Below are 23060 nucleotides of genomic sequence, written 5' to 3' on the forward strand. Positions count from 1 at the left end.
TGTTCGAAATAGCGAAAGTTAAAGGCTGGTGGTCTGTGAATATTACGATGTCTTTAATACCGTATAAGTAATGTCGAAGGTTTTTAAGGGCCCACACTATAGCCAAGAGCTCACGCTCGTTGGTTGCATAATTCTCCTCTGTTTTTGATAATGTTCTTGAAATCATTGTAATGGGCCGACCATTCTGGGAGAGGACCGCGCCTAAAGCGCTAGAGGAAGCGTCTGTTGTTAGTTCGAATGTTTTGTCATAATCCGGATAAAACAGCAAAACATCTTCCGATGCCAAAATGCTTTTTACCCTTTTAAATGCTTGAATGGCCTCGTCATCAAGGACTATTTTAGTGTGTTTGGACTTGTGGGATGACACATGGCCATTCTCCCCCCGAAGATACTTTGTTAATGGTTTGACGATAGACGCATAATCCCTTATAAACCTTCTATAATAACCTGACAGACCCAAGAAAGAGCGTAATGCTCGAAGTGTTTCCGGCTTCCTATAGTCGATTATGTCCTTGACCTTATTTGGACATGTTTTTATCCCCCTTCGAGAGACAATAAAGCCAAGAAACTCAACCTTATCTTTAAAGAATTTAGTCTTTTCTGCTGAAACTCGCATACCGGCCCTTTCCAACTTCCCCAGTACCTTATCGACATGTTGAATATGAGACTTTTCGTCCCTTGAAAAGATGATTATATCATCCATATAAACTTGGCAACTTTGGCCAATGTCGTCTCTCAAGACGTCATCAATAGCCCGTTGAAAGATACTGGGCGCATTTTTTAACCCGAATGGCAATCTATTAAATTCGTATTTGCCATTGTTAATGCTGAAGGCTGTTTTTTCGCGGTCCTTCTCCTCAAGGATTATCTGGTGGAATCCAGACTTTAGATCTAAAGTAGTAAAAAATCTGGAACTGCCCAGGTTTGCCAATATGGTAGAAATATCTGGTATAGGATATTTATCCGCAATCGTTTTTTCGTTTAATTTTCGAAAGTCGATTACCATGCGGAGCTTTTGTTTACCATATTCATCCAGGCCTTTTTTATTCACTACATGGACCGGAGAGTTATACGCCGAATTAGATTTTCGGATAATTCCTTCTTTCAACAGTATTTCTATTTCCTTATTAATGAATCCTGCCGCCGAAACCGGGTATGGATAAGATCGGGTGTAAATTGGTTCCGAGGAAGTGGTACGAATTTTAGCTTTGACCTTAGTATTAAATGGCAAAGCGCGGTTAGGTTCGGCAAAGGCCTTAAAATTCTTTTTAATCATAGAGTCAAACTCGTTTTTCACAAGAGCTGGGACCGAGTCCTTGTCCAAATATATGGAGTTAACTTGCTCACATTTGACGTTATTTAATTTTTCCTTACCACCCTCGTAATATAAGTATCCGGATGTCGTATCAATTTTAGATTCTATCTCCTTAAGGAAATCGTATCCCACTATACCATCGAAGCCCTTTATATTAGGAAGAATGAAGAAAGTTGAGACTTTCCCCAAAACGAAAACCTTACATTTTTTTCTATGAGATTACATCCGTTTATAGTTTTGACCGTAAACTGTCTCTCCACAGGGATAATTCCCTTTAGGAAGCTCAAATTTTTGATATAGTTTTTTGAAGTTCCTGTATCAATCAGTAACCTAAGCTCCTGCCCCTCCGACGCCTTCTTGGTAATGTAAGGTAGGAGCGACCTTATACTAAAAAATTAACCTAGTCTTCCATCGCGAAATTGGAAGCGATCTCGACATCCGAATCACTGTCACGGTCCACAGTAATTTTCTTTTGTGGATCCACCTCTGGGGTTGTCTCCAAATGGTTGGTCCGTTGCACTTTCGGCTTCCGTGAATTTACTGAATCTCCCCTTCTGTGCTCCCGTTTATTCACGTATTGATTAGCATCCCTTTTGGGGTGCCCTCCCACGGCATTTCCCTTTCTATAACTCTGGTTGGACTGTTTTGTACGTCGGAATGCGGAGGATCCGCGGTCTACATCCATTGGAGTAGGGGTGTCCTTGAGCATTTGGGGATTGCCAGGATAGTTATTGTGGTATTTTGGGCTAGTGGTAGTTGCTACGTTGTTAACCGCAAATGTTCTGGCGAAATCATAACGCATGCGGTTGTTCGCTAACTCCTGGGCAGTAGCCAGTGCAGAAGGCAAATCTTTAGGATTGGCAGAAAATAGAATGTCGCATAACGGCCGCTTTAGGCCAGAAATAAAAACTCTTAATGCGTTTTCTCTAGCTCTATCATTGAGCGCGGCGGCAAGCTGCGTATTGTTTGAATGAGTCATTATATTTTTATTTGTTATGAGTGTTAATTGCTTGTCTACCGTATCATAATATTGGCAGATTGACAAACTGCCCTGCCTCAGAACGCTGAGCTCTGTTTCCAAAACATGTAGCGGTCTTCTGTCCGCGTATGCTTTGTCCAATCTAGCTATTATAGCTTTAAAATTTAAAACAGTTGAGAAGGAAGCGAGCGTTGCATTTGCGGGGCCTACTATCTTGTTTCTAAATATCCCCATGGCAACATAATATTGCTCTGAACCCTCTTTGTAGTAGCCAATGGCGAATTCTGCTGCGGAACGCCAGGCCGGATAAGAAGCAGTATCCCCCTTAAATTCTTGTATAGATTTTATTAAATCCATATTTGTGTTGCCCCCGACCACAGTTGGATTTATTTCCACGGGAATGTAACTCTCCGCGGATGGCGGCTCTAAGCGCCGAAGAGTTTGCATCACTTCATCCAACTGGGCTTTTAATTCTTTTTTATTTTGCTCATTTTGTTGTCTTAAAATTTCTATTACCTGTTCCCTAGTTACACTCATGTTAATTTTGTTTTGCTTTTTTTTTTTTTTTAAAAAACGGTAAGAAAGAGCCGAAGGTATTTCGCTTTACAAAAACTTTATATAACTTTTCTTTAATTGCACTGGATCAAAACCGAACAATTACTTACAGTATTATTATTTCACGTATTGCAATCATTTCTGCCGTGCAGGTTTCCTTCGTTTCCACAAATAGTTGATTGTATCCTTCGTTGTTAGATTCAGTTGTTCTGCCAGTTGGGTTCAGTTGTCCTGCTAGTTGGGCTCGGTTATTCTGCCAGTTGGGTTCAGTTGTCCTGCTAGTTGGGCTCGGTTGTTCTGCTAGTTGGGTTCAGTTATTCTGCTAGTTGGGTTCAGTTGTCCTGCTAGTTGGGCGCCACTTCTCTAATTTTTGCCGTTCTTTATTAAACTCCAATCTCAACTTTCGACCGTTCTTTATTAAACTCCAATCTCAACTTTCGACCGTTCTTTATTAAACTCCAATCTCAACTTTCGACCGTTCTTTATTAAACTCCAATCTCAACTAAAAACTATATTCTTACAATCTACCCTAAATCCCTACTTGCGGTGTAGCTATTGAGTTTGTGTTGGTGTAGTTGCGCCGGCAGCTTTGTTTGTATGTTGGTACGAATGCATTCTCAGCTGCATTCCTCAAGCTGCCAAAAGTCACGTACGTAAATTGATGATCAGCTTGACCGCTGTAAGATTTGTTTATTTGCAAAATCCAAAAGACGGGCAGGCGTAGGAGTAAGCTGTGCGATCTAATTACGAACAGCCAGTAGCGTGGGAGTGATTCAAGGGAATCATCAAATCTCTGTTTTAGCTTTGCAAGTGTGCAATGCGCTAACTTACATCTAGAGCTTCTTTATTGCTACAAACTCAGTTCACCTCGGTGAGTACTGATTACATTATCCCACCGGTGGCATTCAATAGGAACTTTGCTATACTCTTTTTGCATCTCGGGACGAATGGAGTAAAGGGCTTTTACTAAACCACTTCGACACTTCAATCTACATAGATGCTTCAAAAGTGGATTACGATGTTGGAGATGGTATACATTCTCATAGAATTAGAATTGAAAAGTCTGCGCGTCCCGGGTCATCGAAACATTGAAGGAAACGAAAAAACGGACGAGGGATCTGTCGCGAATAACAGTCTTGAAGCATTGGGTGCAATCAGTAATGCAATTTCCTTAAAATATCTACAAATCGCAGAATGCAGATGGGGAGACCAGGTAACATGCAAAGTTAGCAGAACGTTATGGCCCACCTACAACCACAGACAAACGTCAATACTTATAAATATGAAACGAAGAGATGCCTGGAGACTCACAGTGGTGATAAGTGGCTTCTGTCTATTAGGAAACAAGCAACCAAAATAGGCATTCCCCACACAGTTGTAAACAACCAGAGAAAAAGGAAGGATTTCCCATTTCTTCTGTGAATTCCTAGCCTTATGGAAGGAGAGAATATCAACTCTTGGCAAACCACTGCTGGAGAATCTCGAACAACTGTCTGACTTAGACGTCTAATAAGGTTATTAAACCGCAAAAACTGGATATATTCATGCTGTAAATAGCCATTAAACAATTTTGTAGCGAGAATGTGGAAACAAAATGGTGCAGAAGCGCTAGTTGGATTCTGGATGAATCACCACTTTAACCAACCAACCAACCAGAGCTTCTACAAAAGTATTGATTTGAAGAAAAATTACCCCCGCATTATAATATGAACCACAAAGGATCATAGATAGGGGAGATGTGAGAATCTACTCGGATAGACCAGTAACCAAAGGTAGGAGAATTGATGTAAACCGACCTGACATAATTGTTTTGAACCAAAAATCAAAACTTAGCGGAGTTAAACAAAAATATGCTAGGCATGCTACAGAGATAAAGAAATTATGGGTGGCTCGCCATAATAGCCCCACCTATGGTAACGAAATGACAAAGACAAGTTTAGAGGTCAATAAATTTTATAGATGAGTTTTTTTAATAAAAATAATGTAGCTTAAGATAATTTGTGTAACGAGGTCACTAACATATTCTAATTATGCATGCAGCAATTCCCTTCTCGTGTTATTTGTTTAGTTGAACTTTGGAAAAATAGTTATTGTAATATTTATGGTCCTTAGCTAGGAGTGATAATACTGCATACGGTATGATATACTGCTACTAAATACAGGGTGGCTGATGAAAGCCGCTACCAAAAAAAAATTGAATAACTTTTTTTCTTTTTAAGTTATCTGTTCCATTTTTGTTTTAATTTGCAGATTGATCTTTAGAATTTATTAAAATGGATAACTGGGACACGCAAACAAGAATTTGGATAGTCCGCCGCTATCACGCACTGGAGTCCGTAGTTTTGGTACAGAGAGAGTACAGGCGGATGTTTGGCGGCGATCCCCCGAGCAGATGGACCATAATGAGACTGGTGAATAATTTTGCTGAGCAAGGAACAGTCGCAAGAAGGCCTTATCATCGAAACCCACCAGTTCGGACGGAGGAAACGATCGCTGCTGTAGCTGCAGCTATACAAAGCAATCCAAGGGTTTCAACAAGAAGCTTATCTGCTCAACTTGGGGTCAGCCGACAGTCTTTGCAAACAATAATGCACAAAGATTTAGACTTATTTCCCTACAAAATTCAAATGGTTAACAAACTGAATGCAGCAGACTTGCCGATTCGCTTGGAATTTTGCCAGAAGATCCTGCAAATGGTGGAAGAAGACCAAAACATGTTAAACTGCCTTTTCATGTCTGATGAGGCCCATTTCGATTTAAACGGCAATGTGAACAAACAAAATTGTCGAATATGGAGTACTTCTAACCCACAGATACTCCACGAGACGGAATTGCATCCTCTTCGCGTGACAGTGTGGTGTGCGCCTTATTTTTTTGAAGAAAATGGTCACACCGTTACGGTTACTGGAGACCGTTATTTGAAAATGCTGAAAGAATTTTTCTATCCAGAACTACGCCGAAAGAGAATTCCTTTCAACTCTGTGTGGTTTCAACAAGATGGGGCAACGTCTCGCATAGCCCAGACTGTTATGACAGAGTTGCGACGAAAATTTCCCAATAAACTGATTTCAAGAAACTCCGAATTTCGTTGGCCCCCCAGGTCGCCTGACCTTACTGCACCTGACTTTTTCTTGTGGGGTTTATGTAAACAAGAAGTTTATAAAACAAAGCCAACAAATTTGGATGAACTAAAACAATCCATTCGGGCAACAATTGCGGCTATTCCTGTCGCAACTCTCAAAGCAGCAATGAACAACTTTTTACTAAGATGCCGCACTTGTGTCAACGAGCATGGGGGGCATTTAAATTCAATTATTTATAAAACTAGTTAAGCTACATTTAATAAAATTTAATGACCTTCAACTTGAAAAAAAAAATAAAGAATTCCATACACTAAAAAAAAAGTTATTTGAGTTTCTTAATGTAGCAAAATTCATCAGCCACCCTGTATAAGATTCGAGAATATGTTCATGGGATAGCGTTGAGTTAGTCTGGCATAGGGGGCATAATGAGGAAGTTTTCGGTTCTATAAGGTGCATATTTGTGAGCTTAGTGGAACCTAATCGTGGTCTTAAAATTTTTATTTGGTCCAATCTTATAAGTGAATTTTAAACGTTTTTTAAATAATAGCAGTTTGTATGTTGCTTTTGGTATACTCGTTGATACCAATTAACTGTTCGTGCGGTTTTGATGTTATACCTGGCGTGTATTTTTTAAGAAGTGGTTGATATCCTTTATATTGACATTGTTAGGGGTAATGAGTGGAAGTCGAGGTATTTCTTTGGCAGCTACCGACAATGCCGGGGTGTCCCGATATCCAGACCAATTTAATTTTTGGATTATGTCTGATCAGGACTGATCTGATATTGTGTGAGTAAATGTATATAAGTGTGTATATTTGAAATTAATATAAATAAAATATAAAAAGGCGAATTTTGTTTTTTAACCGAATTCTGTTGAAAAGGAAAGAAAGCGGGTCATTTTTATAACGTGTGTTTCCTGTTGGTGGAAACAACAGCGAAGCTTTTCAAGCAGCAGTACAGAAGAAATAAATAGGTGCCAAGGACGATAGTGTGTGTTATTTAAGAAATGACTATTGCATTATGCTCTACGTTAGGACCCACTACCAACAATTTATGAAAATAAAGCAGACTTATTCAACAGAAATTCTGTCTTATTCCATTACGATAATGCCAGTCCACATACTTATGCATATCTTTTTATCGACAGACAGGAGTTAAAAGAGGCATCCGCTTTAAAGTATTGATCCTGTTTCTCAGGCTGTTAATTGTCGCGTTCTCTCAAAAGCTCTATCAATGGACTAAAGTTAAATAAAAGCCTGATAATTGCACTGGTGCAATTATTATTAGAACCAACGGAATGCTAATCGCAGACAAACCCACTGAGCTGTGGCAGCCAATTTGTCTCTCTAATTAGTCAAATTATTTATGTTGTAAAGCACCTACTTTGCATTTTTTTTCTCAAAGGTTCGAGTGTACATACATATGTAGGTACAGCCCGCGACAAATGACAGCTCATCCAGATTTGGACTAGTTTTAACAATCTTTATTGCTTATAATTTTTTTCTTGGATGTGCATTTGTTATGCGAAACACCGTTGAAAGAAAAATTATAAAAAATCAACGGGATTTTTTAGCGGCTTCAAACATGCACTTAATAATATTAAATATAAAAACTGCATACCAAAACATCTTCTAGAAATCGTACTTAAACCGCTTGAACTTATGTTAAAGAGTTTGTGGAATATTTCTAATTTTTATATAAAATTTTAAAATACATATAATTTACATGTTTTTTATAGACAATAAACTTTCACACAAAAATACTAAATATTCAAAAAAGGAAAGAAGAATAGTCGAAACTAGTCAAAATGTTGATTTTTCCTCGTTAAAACTTCACAGCTGATAGTCGAGATCTAATTCAGAAAGCCACATGATTGAACTCTTTCGTATAAGAACTTCAAACCTTTTAATCAAAAAACAACAACATGTAATAACTGCAATGTATACATTATGCGACCGAAAGAAATAAAATGAGTCTACTGATCATCATTTTTTGCAGAGAATTAAAAAGGCAGCAACAGCTACATATATTGTGAAATTGTTGCAGTAAATCTATAAGGTAAATTCCCGTTCAGCTTATACTAAGCTTGCCTTCCTTTTATGAAACCCTCTCACGTCCTTCCTGATCCGTTATATCGAAAGCGTGCCTTGTGATTGTTGTATGGCGTTTGGTTTTCAACTTTGACTCACCTCAAATTTTTTATTATTACGATTGCTATTTCTTTTCTCAGCTGCTGCAGCGAATTCTACTAGGTTTTTATTGTTTTATTTGGTTTTGTTGTTGTTGGTTCCACTTTTCGTATTCTCAATTCGTTGATTTGGTTGATGTTGCCTAGCTGCTTCTACTTACAACCGCTGCCACTACTAAGAAACCTGTTTTTCACAATTCTTCTTCTATTCACTTTCCGCATACACTTACATGCGCATAGATACTCGCCCCCATACATACATATATTTAAAGCACAAATATTATACACGCACACACACACAAATGCACACTCAAATTTCACACTTTTTTCTTCTTCTCCTTCTGCTTGTGCTTTTTTCAATTCAACTTCTTACAATTTTCCATATTTTAACTCTATATATTTTGAGAGAATTGACTTTATTGCATTACTTTCCCGTTTTCAGTTTCGCAGTTAACTATAATAAAATCCGCGTTATGTTGGCCGAACCCGAAACACCAGCATTCAAATATCTTTGATTTTCTTATTCACTTAGCTTTTTTCTACGAATACTACCGTACGTTTTTTAACACGCACATATCTACTAATATATAGTATGAACGAATGCGTACCGTTGCTTTTAGACTGATTTGCTTGGGTTTAATTCGTTCTTTAAATATTTTATTGATACAAACACAAGGAAAATGTTTACACTTATTATAAAGTGAAGGAACAAATAGTGACTTCAGTCGTGGATGCCACGTTCCCCCCTATTACTAACAAACACCAACGTTCGACCGTTCCACGTCGAGTCTATCCGATGACTACTGGTATCCAACTCAAACAGACTGGACGATGCTCCAACACACGCTTTGTAAAGGCCAAATAAAATGTTATTTCCAAATTCTCTTCAAAGTGTGCGCGCTCAATTGTTCTCTCTCTCTCTCTAGATATTGTTAAACAACCGCCGAGGTGGTTGAGAACGAACGCCAAAACATAAAAAACCGTAAACAACTTTTAGCCAAGAGCAGCTTACACTCATAACTGTTTGGATGTAGTTGCCTTCAAACATATGTATGTATGTATATATGTATGTACATACGAATATGCATATACTTTATATGTATGTACATGCATGAGTTTTAATTGTGCGTAAGTTTATAATTTGTTTTTTTTTTTTCATAGCGAAATTTCATAATTAAACTACATCTCTCATTGAAAATTAATCCGGCAATGGATGTATTAAAGAGGCAATAGCGAACATTTACGTTGTATTTGTTGTGTTTTGTATTTGCTTTTTGGCAACCGTTTGGTATTCAAGTGGCCCAGCACCAGTTGCACTACTACACACACATGGACACAAAAATCATAGCTTCGGCCGGTAACATATGATTAGCAATCAACGTTCGTATGTTTCATTTCCGATTATGAACTTCTCAATTGTGAATGATGTCTGCTGTCGCCAACTCTACAAAATTGGAAGGGTTGCTTCGATGCAAATGTTTTTGTATAGCAGTCACAGCTATTCTTGTATTATATGTACAGCATGATTTTAGGTTGATTTCCCGGTTGCCTTTTGCTTTCGGCAAAGCTCCCATAAAAGACTGAAAGAAACGCCGCTACAAGCATAAGTCAAGTTACATATATGCCCCCTTTTCCAAAGATTTGGCGATTTTAACGTACGCTAGCAAAGACTATTGCCACTAATTATTTTATAGCACATTATAATTTTGATATAATTTTTGCTGTGGTATGAAATATATTTATATTGAAAAAATAGTGAAATCGTAGGGGTATGAATTAATAGTGGCGGGGCAAGTATATATTTTGCTCCCATTTTCCAAGTTTCTGATTAAAAAGCAATAATTGCATACTATAAATAGTATCCATTAGACTCTCTAATCTCACTTAGCAGTACGGCCTCTCCCGTCCACCACTAATCATCCGGCGCTAAGAAATATATTTTTTTTTAAATATAACATATTCGAAGTTATGATCCATCTTTATAAAATTTTTCAAAGCATTTAAAAATTTCAACCATTGGGCGAACCATTCAAAAGAAATGAATTGTGTTCGACTTTTCTATTATAAAACTAAATTTTAAAGATCTAAAAGTTTTCAAATCTTGATTTTGTATTGGTAGCATTCACCGAAAAGTATCAGTGTAGTCCATAAGGAACATCCACAATTATCAACCTTAAAAAGCTTTATCCGAAGTGGGCTCAGTCACTTATTTTAAACTTTAAATTTTACCCTTTATTGGAATCATCAATCAAAAGCATAAATAATGAGGCAAACAAAATTTTGAATGAAAACAAAGAAAACCAAATCACAATGGAACAAATAATGGCATTTAGTCGGCTCGTCATTTGTTTTCTGCAAAACTAAAATTCTAAAAAATTCTCTAAAATTCTTTACACCGTAGAACTTTGATTCTCTATAGATTTAAAGATGTGCTGCCCATTTAGCCGCCCTTGTGACATTCCCTCTCACTTGATTAAGGCCAAATATGTTCCCTTTGTTTTTGTGTCTAATTTTTCCCCCCGATGCGCCTAAAAAAATTGTTTTTGCTAATAATTTAATTATGTTTTAAAAAAAGTTACTGCTAAAAAATCCTCTTCTCGCAATGCCATTAGTAGTAAATTAAAAACTATTTCACTCCGAAAATGTTAAGATAAAAAGACGTTTTGGTTGCAAACTGCTATTTGCTTTATTCAATAATGATTATGGCCACTCTCTGCAATTGCTCCAAAATATGATTTGGACTAGAGTCATAAAGTGATTTAGATTAGTTTAAGGAAATCATGGAAATCAACTATTTGCAGAGATTTATCTACAAATTGTTTTCCATTCTTATACACGTTTTCCTTAAATCTCTCATTGTAATGGAAAGAGTAGCTAAATAATAAATTATATAGAAGCTTATTCGGCAGTATATCTTTCCAGCACAGTTTAGTGGACGTGAAAACTATTTCACCCTTTCTTCGGACTTCATATTTTATGCCAAAGACTTAGTGAAATTCCACAAAATCTACTTCTAAGTCATCACTATACGAAATAGTCATCACTCTCAAAGATGTGAGAGTTTTTTTTTAGTACAGCATTATCGGCTATACCGTGATAGCTGCCGTGACCAAACGGGATGGCGCTTGACTACCGTTCGGTAGTACCCGGATTCGAAACTCACTGTGAGCATTTAACACCAAACGACAGGAAAAGTTTTTTTCTAATAACGGTCGCGCCTCGGCTGGCAATGGTAAGCCTCCGAATTATTTCTGCCATTAAAAAGCTCCTCATAAAAAACTAGGAGCAATTCGGAGGCAGCTTTACTCTGTAGGTGTCCCCATTTGTGGAAATCCTTAAAATTATACACCAAAAATTGCAGGAGGAGCTCGGCCAAACACCCAACAAAACGTGTATGCGCCAAATATTATATTATTATCGGGAAAAAGTGTTTGAAAACCAAGGACTATATTCTTGGTATGTATATATATATATATATATATAATTGGCGCGTACACCCTTTTTGGGTGTTTGGCCGAGCTCCTCCTCCTATTTGTGGTGTGCGTCTTGATGTTGTTCCACAAATGGAGGGACCTACAGTTTTAAAGTCGACTTCGAACGGCAGATATTTTTATGAGGAGCTTTTTCATGGCAGAAATACACTCGGAGGTTAGCCATTACCTGCCGAGGGGCGACGCTATTAGAAAAATGTTTTTCGTATAGTGATATATAATAATGAGGTTCAACGCGTAGCGATTAAAAAGTCGTAAACTTTAATTTTTTTAAATATATTATATTTTTTACTTCTGAGCATTATTGTATAACTCTTTAAATGCAAGTTCGGCATTATTTCTTATACGAGTACATCGTTCTGGTTGGTGTAAAAACACGACGAGGGTTCCCATCCTTACGCTTTGCTTTGGCTTGTGGGCGTCTTCATATAAATATATTTATTCATAGTCTACTGTTGAAACGACGCCTACGCAGTACCAAAGACGGGCCTTTACAACTTCAAGATCGGCTTGATACAAAATTTTCCTTCAAATCGGGTTTAACTTGGCTTACAAGTCTTTCCCGCCCACACACATGTAATATATTCAGTAATATGTGTCTTCAAGACTAAATCCTGGAGTACTGGAGCAGACTAACTTTTTAACACACTTTTATTAGGTCGGGTTGTATGTATGTAGCGGAATCTTTGAGCTTAATTTTCACTGGCTTCTAAAAATCTGATCGACTTGGAACTTTGCACACCTATCAAGGACCGATGACAATGCAATAATTTGATAAACGTTTTCCATTATCCTTATTAGGATTGCCAGGATTAATATTTTCTTTTTTTACCTGTGGGCAAAAAGTAAGGTGAATTTGGTTGTAAAATGAAAAATCTTTATTTATTATTGTAAATCAATTTCATCCCCTTCAAAACAATCTCCTCTCGATGAAATACACTTATGCCAACGATTTTTCCAATCCCTGAAACATGCCAAATAGTCCATTTCCGGTATAGCCATCAGCACCTTCTTCGATTCAGCTTTTATCTCCTCAATCGACTCGAAACGCGTTCCCCGGAGTGGTCTCTTGAGTTTTGGGAATAGCCAGAAGTCACACGGAGCCAAATCAGGCGAATACGGTGGTTGCGAAACGATATGCGTGGAATTTTTGGCGAAATGGTCACGAAGAACGAGTGCAGTGTGAGACGGTGCATTATCGTGATGCAAAAACCAAGAGTTGTTGGTCCATAAGTCTGGTCTTTTTAGACGAATTGCTTCACGTAAACGACGCATAACGCTCAAATAATATTCCTTATTAACAGTTTGGCCAGGTGGAAGGATTTCATAGTGCACCACACCACGAAAATCGAAAAAAACTGGCCAATGAAGTGGGGTAGCCGTTTCTCAGGCTCCCTCCACGAAATAAGTTCTTCATCCCGATTACTTCTTTATCACGGCCGATAACTGCATAGCTTTAGACTCACAGTACATAAGAAAGGAATTAAATATTGTATAACACGAATATATCGAATCATTAATTCACTGACTGCAATGATAACAATAATTTTCATTCATAATAAAAAATAGTTTAAAAAAAAAACTAAAAAACACGCTTTTTTGCTAATCGAACTAAAAAGTAGAAAATAAATTTTAATGACAAAGAGACCTATAATGAAGTAATAGCAAATCGAACGATCAGTCATAGTCAACTACCTCAGAACAGAATTATAACAAAAATTAAGATATAAGTAGAATAATTCAAATTAGAGTTAAAAGCGTGGGATGCATTTTGCTTCACTTTCATAACCCTCTGTACATAGGTAGTTGCCAATAGAATGATTGTAATATTTACTATATCAAGCATCCCACGCTTTTAACTCTAATTTAAATTATTCTATTTGTATCTTAATTTTTGTTATAATTCTGTTCTGAGGTAGTTGACTATGACTGATCGTTCGATTTGCTATTACTTCATTATAGGTCTCTTTGTCATAAAAAAGGCGAATTTATTATAGGTGACAGCAACCACATATAAGTAAAATCCTACATGTATTTGTTGTTGCGTTTGGTCCAAGCATCGCGTCAAAATCAGTAATCAAATGTAAACATACGAATGTAAACATACCAATACATACAAACTCGGCATATCATATTGACGTAAGCCATACCTACGGCGAAAAATTCAGCTGGGTGAATGCTGTCACCTATAATAAATCCACCTTGGTGCAGCCTGAGCTGACAGCCACATATGTATGTACATGGACATGACGAAAGAAAAAAAAAACAAATCAGCTGATTGACCGACACCACCTTTAATAGATTCGCCTTGCGTGCACCCAAATTCAAATGGATTTGACAAGCCGTATGTGTCCAAGGCGAATTGAGTATCTACGGTGGCACCATTAAAAACAGTTATTTACAGTTATTTATTCTTAGCGATTTTGACAAGTCTGTCGTCAGCTCAGCTCGCAATCGTTATTCTATCATTCTTGGTTAAGGATGATAAATTTGCAAGGTTTACTCTTTAACTATGGTGATCAAGAAAATTGTGAGAGGAACTTCGGCTGCCACTTGGGAGATTCGGCAGCCGAACTCTGCACGATTATTTCACATGTATTCACACACTCGTCCAATCAGTCGTTGCTCATACTGTTGATTTTTTTCGTATATCACTAACACAATCTTAGTTTTTTCGTAAACAAACCGCTTCGTGATCTCGTGAAGGCCGGCGGGCCAATTAGATGTCCTAAATTCAGTAGTTTTCGCGAAGCGTTGTAGGATGAGAAAAAAAAACAATTAGCCAAATGAAGTTTTGGGGATAGTTTAATATATATTTGAACTAAAAAAAAAAAATTTGTACAATCTCCAACAATATATTGTAAGCCGAGTTATCAATAGATTCCCAGAGCGCCTTGCCACTGAAGTATCTGTACAAGATACAACTTGCAATTTTCATCTGAAAACAAAAAAAAAAAAAAGGTTATTAATTTTGATGTAATTATCTTCGATGTGAACTAAGAAAATTGGGAGAAACACGTAAAATTCGAATTTTTGGGGAAGGTATATTAGAAAAAAAAAAGTGTTTTTTCAAGGAAAAAAGAAACTCTTCAACTGGGTAAAAAAGTCGCTTAAAAAAAGTTTTTGGATGTTTTTTTTAGTTCACATAGAAGAGAAAACAATACTGAAGATAACGCATTTTGAATGAAATGGATAGCTCGTTTAGTTTTTTTTTGCAATCGTGTACATAAATTAGGTAAAATCGTGAAAATGAAAAGCCGAGAAAACGCGCTTCAAAGAAACAATACACTACAACAATAAGCGCACGGTTGCTCGACGCCGCACTACGCTTGGCTCTGTAGCTCTGCAAATACTTGGAATTTAACTCTGAAAATTTTTGTCTCATGTTCTTGAATATCTAAGCTATTGATTTCAGGAAAAAAAAATCGATTTTTTTGACCTTTTAATTGGCCCACCGGCCTGAAGTCAGCTTACCAGTTGATTCTATTAAATTCGCTAATAGCAGGGTATCGGTTTGTTATTGGCCACACCTTCTCAACTATTTCCACCACGGTCCAATCTGTCATTGTTCAGGAACGAAGCAGGATGGGCAAAAACTGTTTTGCTTTTTTTCCGTATATCACTAACAAAATATTATCACCAGCGAAATTTACACATTCAGTTCACACATATTCACACACTTGGCCAATCAGTCGTTGTTCAGACGGCAACGAAGTGTCATTGGTTGATTTTTTTCTTACATCACCAACCCAGACGCAGTTTTTTTGTAAACATGTCCCATGTAACGTCAGCCCATCAGCTGATTTTATCAAATCCGCTCAGAGCCGAATAACAGTCCGTTAAAAAGCACACCTCTAAAAATCGTTTCACCATGGTCGAATCCGACTAAGATGGATAGTACAGGTGATATGTTCTGTAGGTTTACGTTAGAGTGAACTGCGCTATAAGTCTAAACGCATTTATTTCTTCCTATGCCTGTGTAACCAGACATATGAGCTCATTAAATTTTGTACAAAATTACTTTTTATTTAAAAACTTGTCCCGAAATAAGAACACATAAATATAAGATAGGTAATATACGAGTACATATTCGTATAAAGTACTAGCGAAAACCCGCCCGTTCCGCTGGTCGTCTTTAAAAAAATCTAGATTAATTAATTAAATTAAGCCGAAAAATACTGTGTGTATTTTATAAAAATTCTCGCGCATGAATAGTAATGAAAGAAGTTTTAAATAGTATAGCAATTGAAAAACGTTTGATGTGATTCACTTTATTACTTTTTTTATTGTAATGCTCTTTGGTATACAATATTCTTCGTTTATCCATGCGTTGTTGAATAAATGAACAATACCGATGGCTTACCAACTCTTGAGCATGAAACATAAATTTGGCCATGAGAAAAACATGGGTATTCTAAATCAATACCACAAATTGATAAAGTTTGGCCTTGTGACTTATTAATAGTAAGTAAATTGAAGACGTTTGAATTCTAACGGCATATCCGATGGTATCATTGGTATTCGCGGTATTAAAACGTCTTCACCAGAGTATTTTCCATTCAAAATTGTTGCTTCAATGACGTTATTCATCAATCTCTTAACTGTTAATCGAGTGCCATTACATAGTCGTGGTTGATTTATGTTTCTCAACATAATAAACCCAGGTAAATCAAGGGAATTCAAAAATTCAATGGGATAATTTACAATATCATCTTGATTTGTAACAGTGTCAACGGATCGATATGTTTGGTCTGGACTTGGTATGTTAGCTAAAATAGCCGCATTCATTTCATTCAAATCTTTTTTTTTGCCAGCCATGATGGCTCGTTCACTAAGCCAATCATGATTTTTGTAATTTTGAGGCAAATTTGGGAAAATACTTTGAAATAACTGTTCTTTCGTTTGACTTATTTGACAAAGGTTATTTGGTTGTAAGGTTATTAAGCCAGTTAAATTATCGACAGGAACTTTGCCATTTCCAATATATGTGAAAATTCAGCAGCTGATGGATCATTTTGCATTTATACTACGTAAATCTCGTAATGTCCTATCAAGCGTTTCCAGTGACTTTTTATGGGCCATCCCATACAATTACGTGTGTGAAAAAGCGGAGAAGGAGAAGAGAACTGTTATATTCCCCCCAGCTATATGTTCAGGTGCAAATGACTTTTTTGCGTGAAGTCTGATATAAAATAAGTTCTATTTACTCTTCTTAAATTTATATAAACTTTTCCAGGCGAAGTAAAAAAACTGACATATATTTGCTTCAACCGTATATTTGTGAGTACACAGGTAATACGTAAATATATGAGTGATATAGGTAATATCTCATATTAGCATAACCTTTCTGCAAAAAATTAAGGAAACGATCACCAATCACGCCGGCAATGATACAATGAATTTTTCACTATAACTGACTTCAGATTAACGTTTATATATTAAGCGTATATGTAACATTTTAAAATTTTTTTAGAATTTTTTTTTTTAATTTTTAATAATAAGTGGATCTCCAGCTCCATCTCCTTTCTTTATCCCGGAAACGGGCAGTAAAAATTACTTCACTTAAAAGCTTTCATCAACAACTTCCATCTGATACCCATGTTGTACAAACACATCCAAGGGTACCTTGGTGCACCTTTTCGGCTATATCTCGAGACCCTGGTCACTCAGAGATCTAAAAAATACCCTGTATTAAAGCACTCATCAGTAGCTTTGATTTGATACCCACAATGTAAAAACACATCCTAGGGTTACCCGGGTCCTCGTTTTGGCCTTCGGCAGCTCCACCTGGTGACGAGTGGAATCAATAAGCATATTATACTAACCTTCACCGTGGAAAAATATATATATACCAAATTTCATTATAATCGGCCCAGACCCACACGACAAAAATGTATTCAATTCTAATGAATGCTATGAGCGGTACAAAAAATACGTGTGGCAAATAGAAAAACACACTCACTGAACCGACGCACCGCACCCACACACTTCACAGAAACCTTTGCCAAAGCAGCACCAACAATGTTTGAAACTTCCATTGTTTTCCTTACACGCGTTGCTGAGATTACCCCGGACAAATGCACACTTTTTTTCGGCTTAATTTTTATATATATAGATTAAGATGTAATGAATAGTTTCTTGTAGAATGGGTTGATGCACGGGTTCGCTTTTGAAAGCCTGGGTAGGAAACACCTAACCATGGAAAAAGGTTTTCTAATAGCGGTCGTCCCTCGGCTGGCAATAGCAAACCTCCGAATGAATTTCTGCCATGAAAAAGAGCGTGATAAAAATCATCGTTCGGAGACGGCATGAAACTGTAGATCCCTCCATTTATGTAAAATCATCGATTTGTAAATCTCATATAGGAGGAATAATCGGACCAAACACTCAATAAAAGGTGTAAGCGTTTCTAATGCATCTTCTAAAATAAGGTCCGAAATACGTATGTTATGTAATGACTGAATGTTTTGCATTGCCCATCTATCCAGGAATGTTAATTTTTACATAATTTGAAGGAACTTGTAAAAGGGACGTGGCAATATGTAAAAATGGGTTAAAAATCATCAGTTATTGCTTCTGGTTAGCGCTTCCGCACCATTTTGTTGAAACATCCTCGTTACCAACTTGTTTAACGATTATTTACAAAAACAATATATTTTGGGATATAACCAAAAATGTTTAAACAAAATTAACACTTTAAAGCTGTTTGTTTACATACATATGTATGTATGTATGTATGTATACGTTTGCTGTGTGCCAAATGTGTCGAAATATGAGAAAAAGTCAAGGCACATTCATTAAAATTGGTGTCACTAGACCAACAACAATGTGCTGCACTTTTGATTCACAAAGCAGCACAACAACAACGTTCCGTCATTCCGTTTTACTGACATTTCCGAATTAAAGGCGAATGGAAGAAGAGGAAATCAACTAATCACACCACCTTCTATAGATACGTTTTGCACCAAGACGAATTGGGTATCTAAAGTGGCGCCATTAAAAAACAGTTACTTTACTGTTTACTCTTCACAAACAATTACTTTTTCTTCTTTTTGTTCGTTTATCTGACTCACAGGGAATTCGGAAGGAGTGATCTTTTATGCTATTATTCTTAATCAAGGTGAATGGAATACTGCAGGCGGGGTCTTTCTACCTACCTGTTTGTAAATATGTGTCACTATCGAGGCAGTTCGTTACCTAAAAATTATTATTTCAAATATTAAATAATGCTACGTAATCTAAGTCCGCCAACATTATCCCGATCAAGATAATTAAACGCAAGGCGAATTGAGTATCTCTCCCTCTCTCTCTATCATTTCTTGTTAGAACGCAATTGTTTGACTGGCGGAGTTGCTGCAGAAAACCTTTTCATTCTAAGAGTTCCGATAATCCCTACGGATCATCCATTTCTCTATAAACGACTCCAGTTCCCAGTCAAAATAAATAAACCTCGAGGACAAATGGGTTTCAATGTTCTAAACACGGCAAATTTTATACATATAGTTTTAACCAGTGTAACAAATAAAGAAAGAGTATAAGTTTCGGATTCAGATGGAAATGTTGCGAATATTGTGTATACCGAAATTTTATTTTTTACCAAAACCTAATTTGAATAAAATTTTTTACTTTATAGTTTGCCTAAAATTGCCCATGTGACATTATAGCGAATCCCTACCGAATTTTTGAATTAACTATTTTTTTATGGCGGTCGCTGTAGCTGAATGCCTTGGTGCGTGACTACCATTCGGAATTCACAAAGAGAACGTAGGTTCGAATCTCGGTGAAACACCAGAATTAAGAAAAACATTTTTCTAATAGCGGTCGCCCCTCGGCAGGCAATGGCAAACCTCCGAGTGTATTTCTGCCATAAAAAAGCTCCTCATAAAAATATCTGTCGTTCGGAGTCGGCTTGAAACTGTAGGTCCCTCAATTTGTGGAGCAACATCAAGACGCACGCCACAAATAGGAGGCGGAGCTCGGCCAAACACCCAAAAAGGGTGTACGCGCCAATTATATATGTATATATATATATTTTTTTTATGGTAAAGTGTTGGAACCAGTGTGGGTTTTTATATACTATATATTTAAAAGTGGCTCTGACTTGGTATAACCAAGGTATAGAGGCGGAAAACTTGACTAATTTCCCATGGCAGCCGGTTCTACGTTACCGGAATGACTCGGGTTTTCTTTCCCGACCAAGGGCTGCCGCCCCAGTATACTAGCCCTGTCTAGTGTACCGTATTTTACCCCAAATCTTTCGTCACAGGAGCAACTCATTGTAGCCAGTTTGCTTCAAATACTTCTCTTCCGGGCTGGCGTCGAACCCAACCCCGGACCTGAAGTATTCTACTGCTGCATTTGCCACAAACGGCTTCACCCGAACTCCACCTCGGTTAGATGTAACCAGTGCAGCGGGTGGTGCCATCTTAAGACCTGCTCAGGCCTTAAGACACACAGGGAGTAGTCCCCAAGGTATGTGGCCACGTGTTGCTCCCGCTCACAGGCGGCCCCCGCCTCTACGGCTACACTGCCCTCAGTGCCGGCACATCACACTGCCGCCACTAATAACACCTCTACAGTAAGGAGCCCCCAAGAGCAACACAACTCCCTCACCAATCCATAACCCTCCTGCTCCTACCCCAGTGCGGGGACAAACCAGCATCACGATCTTTGGCATTCAAGCCTGCCAAATGATCGTAGGGGACAGCTATTGGCAGAGCAGATAGACGATTCGACGCGACGCCCCCACCAGGGTAGTGGGCGATTGCAGCAGCTCGCCTGACATAACAATTGCTAGCGCTGGTTTGATAAATAGCATAACCTGGCGACCTATGCTATCGCTTGCATCATACCACTTGTCCATTATCATCTCAATCGAGAGACCTGCCGACTTCGTTTCCGTGGATCACCGGTCATACGTCAACTTTAACAAAGCTGATTGGACCAGATTCGCCGAATTTACTGAAGACATCTCTGCAGCCCTACGCACTCCCAACAATGTGCGCGCAGGCGAACGCGCATTCCGCAAGGCGATCACAGCCGCCGCGGCTCGCTTCATACCCGCTGGACGGGTCCGGGAATTACGTCCCTATTTCCCAGCCGAAGCAGCCGTTATGGCAAACGAGGCTGCGTCTACGCCTCGGCCGATCCCGGGGATTCTCAATTTGGAGATCCGGCAACTGGTCACCCAACATAAGCGGACCAAATGGGTAGAGCATCTGAAGTCCTGTAACTTCACCTCTGGTGTGAGCAAGCTCTGGTCCACTGTAAGGTCCCTGTCGAACCCGACAAAGCCCAACGACAAGATGGATATCACCTTCAACGGTCGTACTTCGTCAGACCCGAAGAGATGCGCGAGCTATTTTAGCCGGCAATTTATACTGTATATTCCGGTCGACAGATCCAAACGTTGTGCCACCAGACGGTTGCGCAAACTGCCCTACAACAGTGCACCGCTTACTTTCAGCAGCGACGAAACTAAACATGCTGATGTTGAAAAAATTGGGTCCATTGGGAGTAGAATATCTCACTAAGGTCTTCAATCTGTCCATGGCCACTCTCATCATTCCTGATAAGTGGAAATTAGGGAGAGTGGTCCCACTACTGAAGCCTGGGAAACCCGCCAACCAAGGGGAGTCTTATCGTCCGATAACTCTCCTTTCCCCAGTAGTGAAGACACTTGAAGCCCTTCTACTCCCACTCCTCACACAACACCTGGCTCCAGCCCCACACCAGCATGGTTTCCGTAGAGTGCACAGCACCACCACGGCACTCACCGTCATAAACACTCAGGTAAACCGCGGACTAAACCAAAACCGCCCCTGCGAGAGGACTGTCCTAGAAGCGTTGGACTTACAAAAGGCTTTCGATACAGTCAGCCACGCCACGCTACTAGATGACATTTTACAGTCGACACTCCCGCCAGGGCTGAAGAGGTGGACCGCGAACTACCTGAGTGGTCGTCACTCGTCGGTGATATTTCGAGTCCAAACCTCCAAACAGAGAAAAATAAAGCAAGGAGTACCGCAGGGTGGTGTCCTTTCACCCCTGCTTTTTAATTTCTATATTTCGAAACTCCCCCAGCCACCAGAGAGAGTTTCACTGGTCTCATACGCCGACGACTGCACGATAATGGCGTCTTGCAATGACATTGATGGCCTATGCTCTAAGGTAAACGACTACCTCGCCCGCCTTTCTCGCTTCTTCACTGCGAGAAACTTAAAACTTTCTCCCACTAAATCCACGGCGACCCTTTTTACCACCTGGACAAAGGAGGTCAAGCTGCAACTTCAGGTGCACGTCGATGATACCCCGATACCGACGGTTAATAACCCCAGAATTTTGGGGGTCACCTTTGACAGCTTGCTCTCCTTCTCAGCGCACACAACCGCTATTGCAACGAGAGTACAGAATCGCAACAAGGTCCTCAAGTCTCTCGCAGGCAGCACTTGGGGCAAAGACAAAGAAATGTTGCTGTCGACTTTCAAAGCAATAGGCCGACCGGTTCTCAACTATGCCGCGCCTGTTTGGTCGCCTGGAACCAGTGATACGCAGTGGACGAAGCTCCAGACCTGCCAGAATACTGCCATTAGGACCGCGACAGGATGTCTCCTGATGTCCCCACTTCAACACTTACACGACGAGGCTAACATGCTCCCTGTTAAGGAGCACAACAAAATGCTCGGCAAGCAGTTTCTGCTAGGGTGTCACCATAGGCTTCACCCATGCAGACACCTGCTCGAGCCCTAGCCACCTCCTAGGCACATCAGGAGACACTTTCTCAACTACTTAGACGAGATCCTGGACAAAACGGACAGACCACTCCAGGATCAGACAGTATACAGACAGGCAATTAACGACATCCATCGGGAGACCCTTACCACCTTCTTAAGCTCCCGTCCCCGAATGCCGTTATCGGATCCCAACCACCACCCATCGCAGCTCCAGCTTCCCCGAGAGTCCCGCGTAATCTTGGCACAATTACGTTCTGGATACTGTAGCAGGCTAAACTCCTACCTATCCAGAATCGACCCCGACATACTAAACATATGTCCAGCATGTGAAGGCACCGCGCACGACACTAACCACCTTTTCACATGCCCCAACAAACCCACTCATCTAACACCCCTCTCCTTCTGGACCCAACCCGTCGAAACAGCCAGTTTCCTGGGCCTACCGTTAGATGAGCTAGACGAAGACGACCGGTAATTACACTACACTGACAGGGCGAAGATACTGCTACAATAACAAGAACAACAACTAATTTCGCTGCAAAACGTATATATTACAAATATTTTTCATCGTAAATAATGACTGCATTTATTTATTCAATACGGGTTCAGAATAGTATAAAGCAAATAAACCGCAATTTATGCGGAGTGCAGTGAATAAAGAATTATAAAGGACGGGAAATTTGTTATTTGCTTAGAAATATACTGATTGGAATGTT

At 39.0% G+C, this 23060-nt stretch overlaps 1 protein-coding gene across 3 annotated transcripts in view; it reads right to left on the reverse strand.

The window, feature by feature from the left end:
• Positions 1–8921, reverse strand: part of LOC128854922 (disintegrin and metalloproteinase domain-containing protein 10) — a 202814-nt gene extending 193893 nt beyond the window's left edge. For 2 of the 3 annotated variants that reach the window (XM_054089392.1, XM_054089394.1), the window contains exon 1: positions 8122–8921. The gene's annotated coding sequence lies outside the window, so the exon portion shown is untranslated. The remainder of the gene's footprint in view (positions 1–8121) is intronic. The other variant, XM_054089393.1, reaches the window with a different exon arrangement.
• Between the last annotated feature and the right edge of the window lie 14139 nt (positions 8922–23060).

This window comes from Anastrepha ludens, chromosome 2 (genome assembly GCF_028408465.1).
Source record: "Anastrepha ludens isolate Willacy chromosome 2, idAnaLude1.1, whole genome shotgun sequence".
NCBI classification, from domain to species: domain Eukaryota; kingdom Metazoa; phylum Arthropoda; class Insecta; order Diptera; family Tephritidae; genus Anastrepha; species Anastrepha ludens.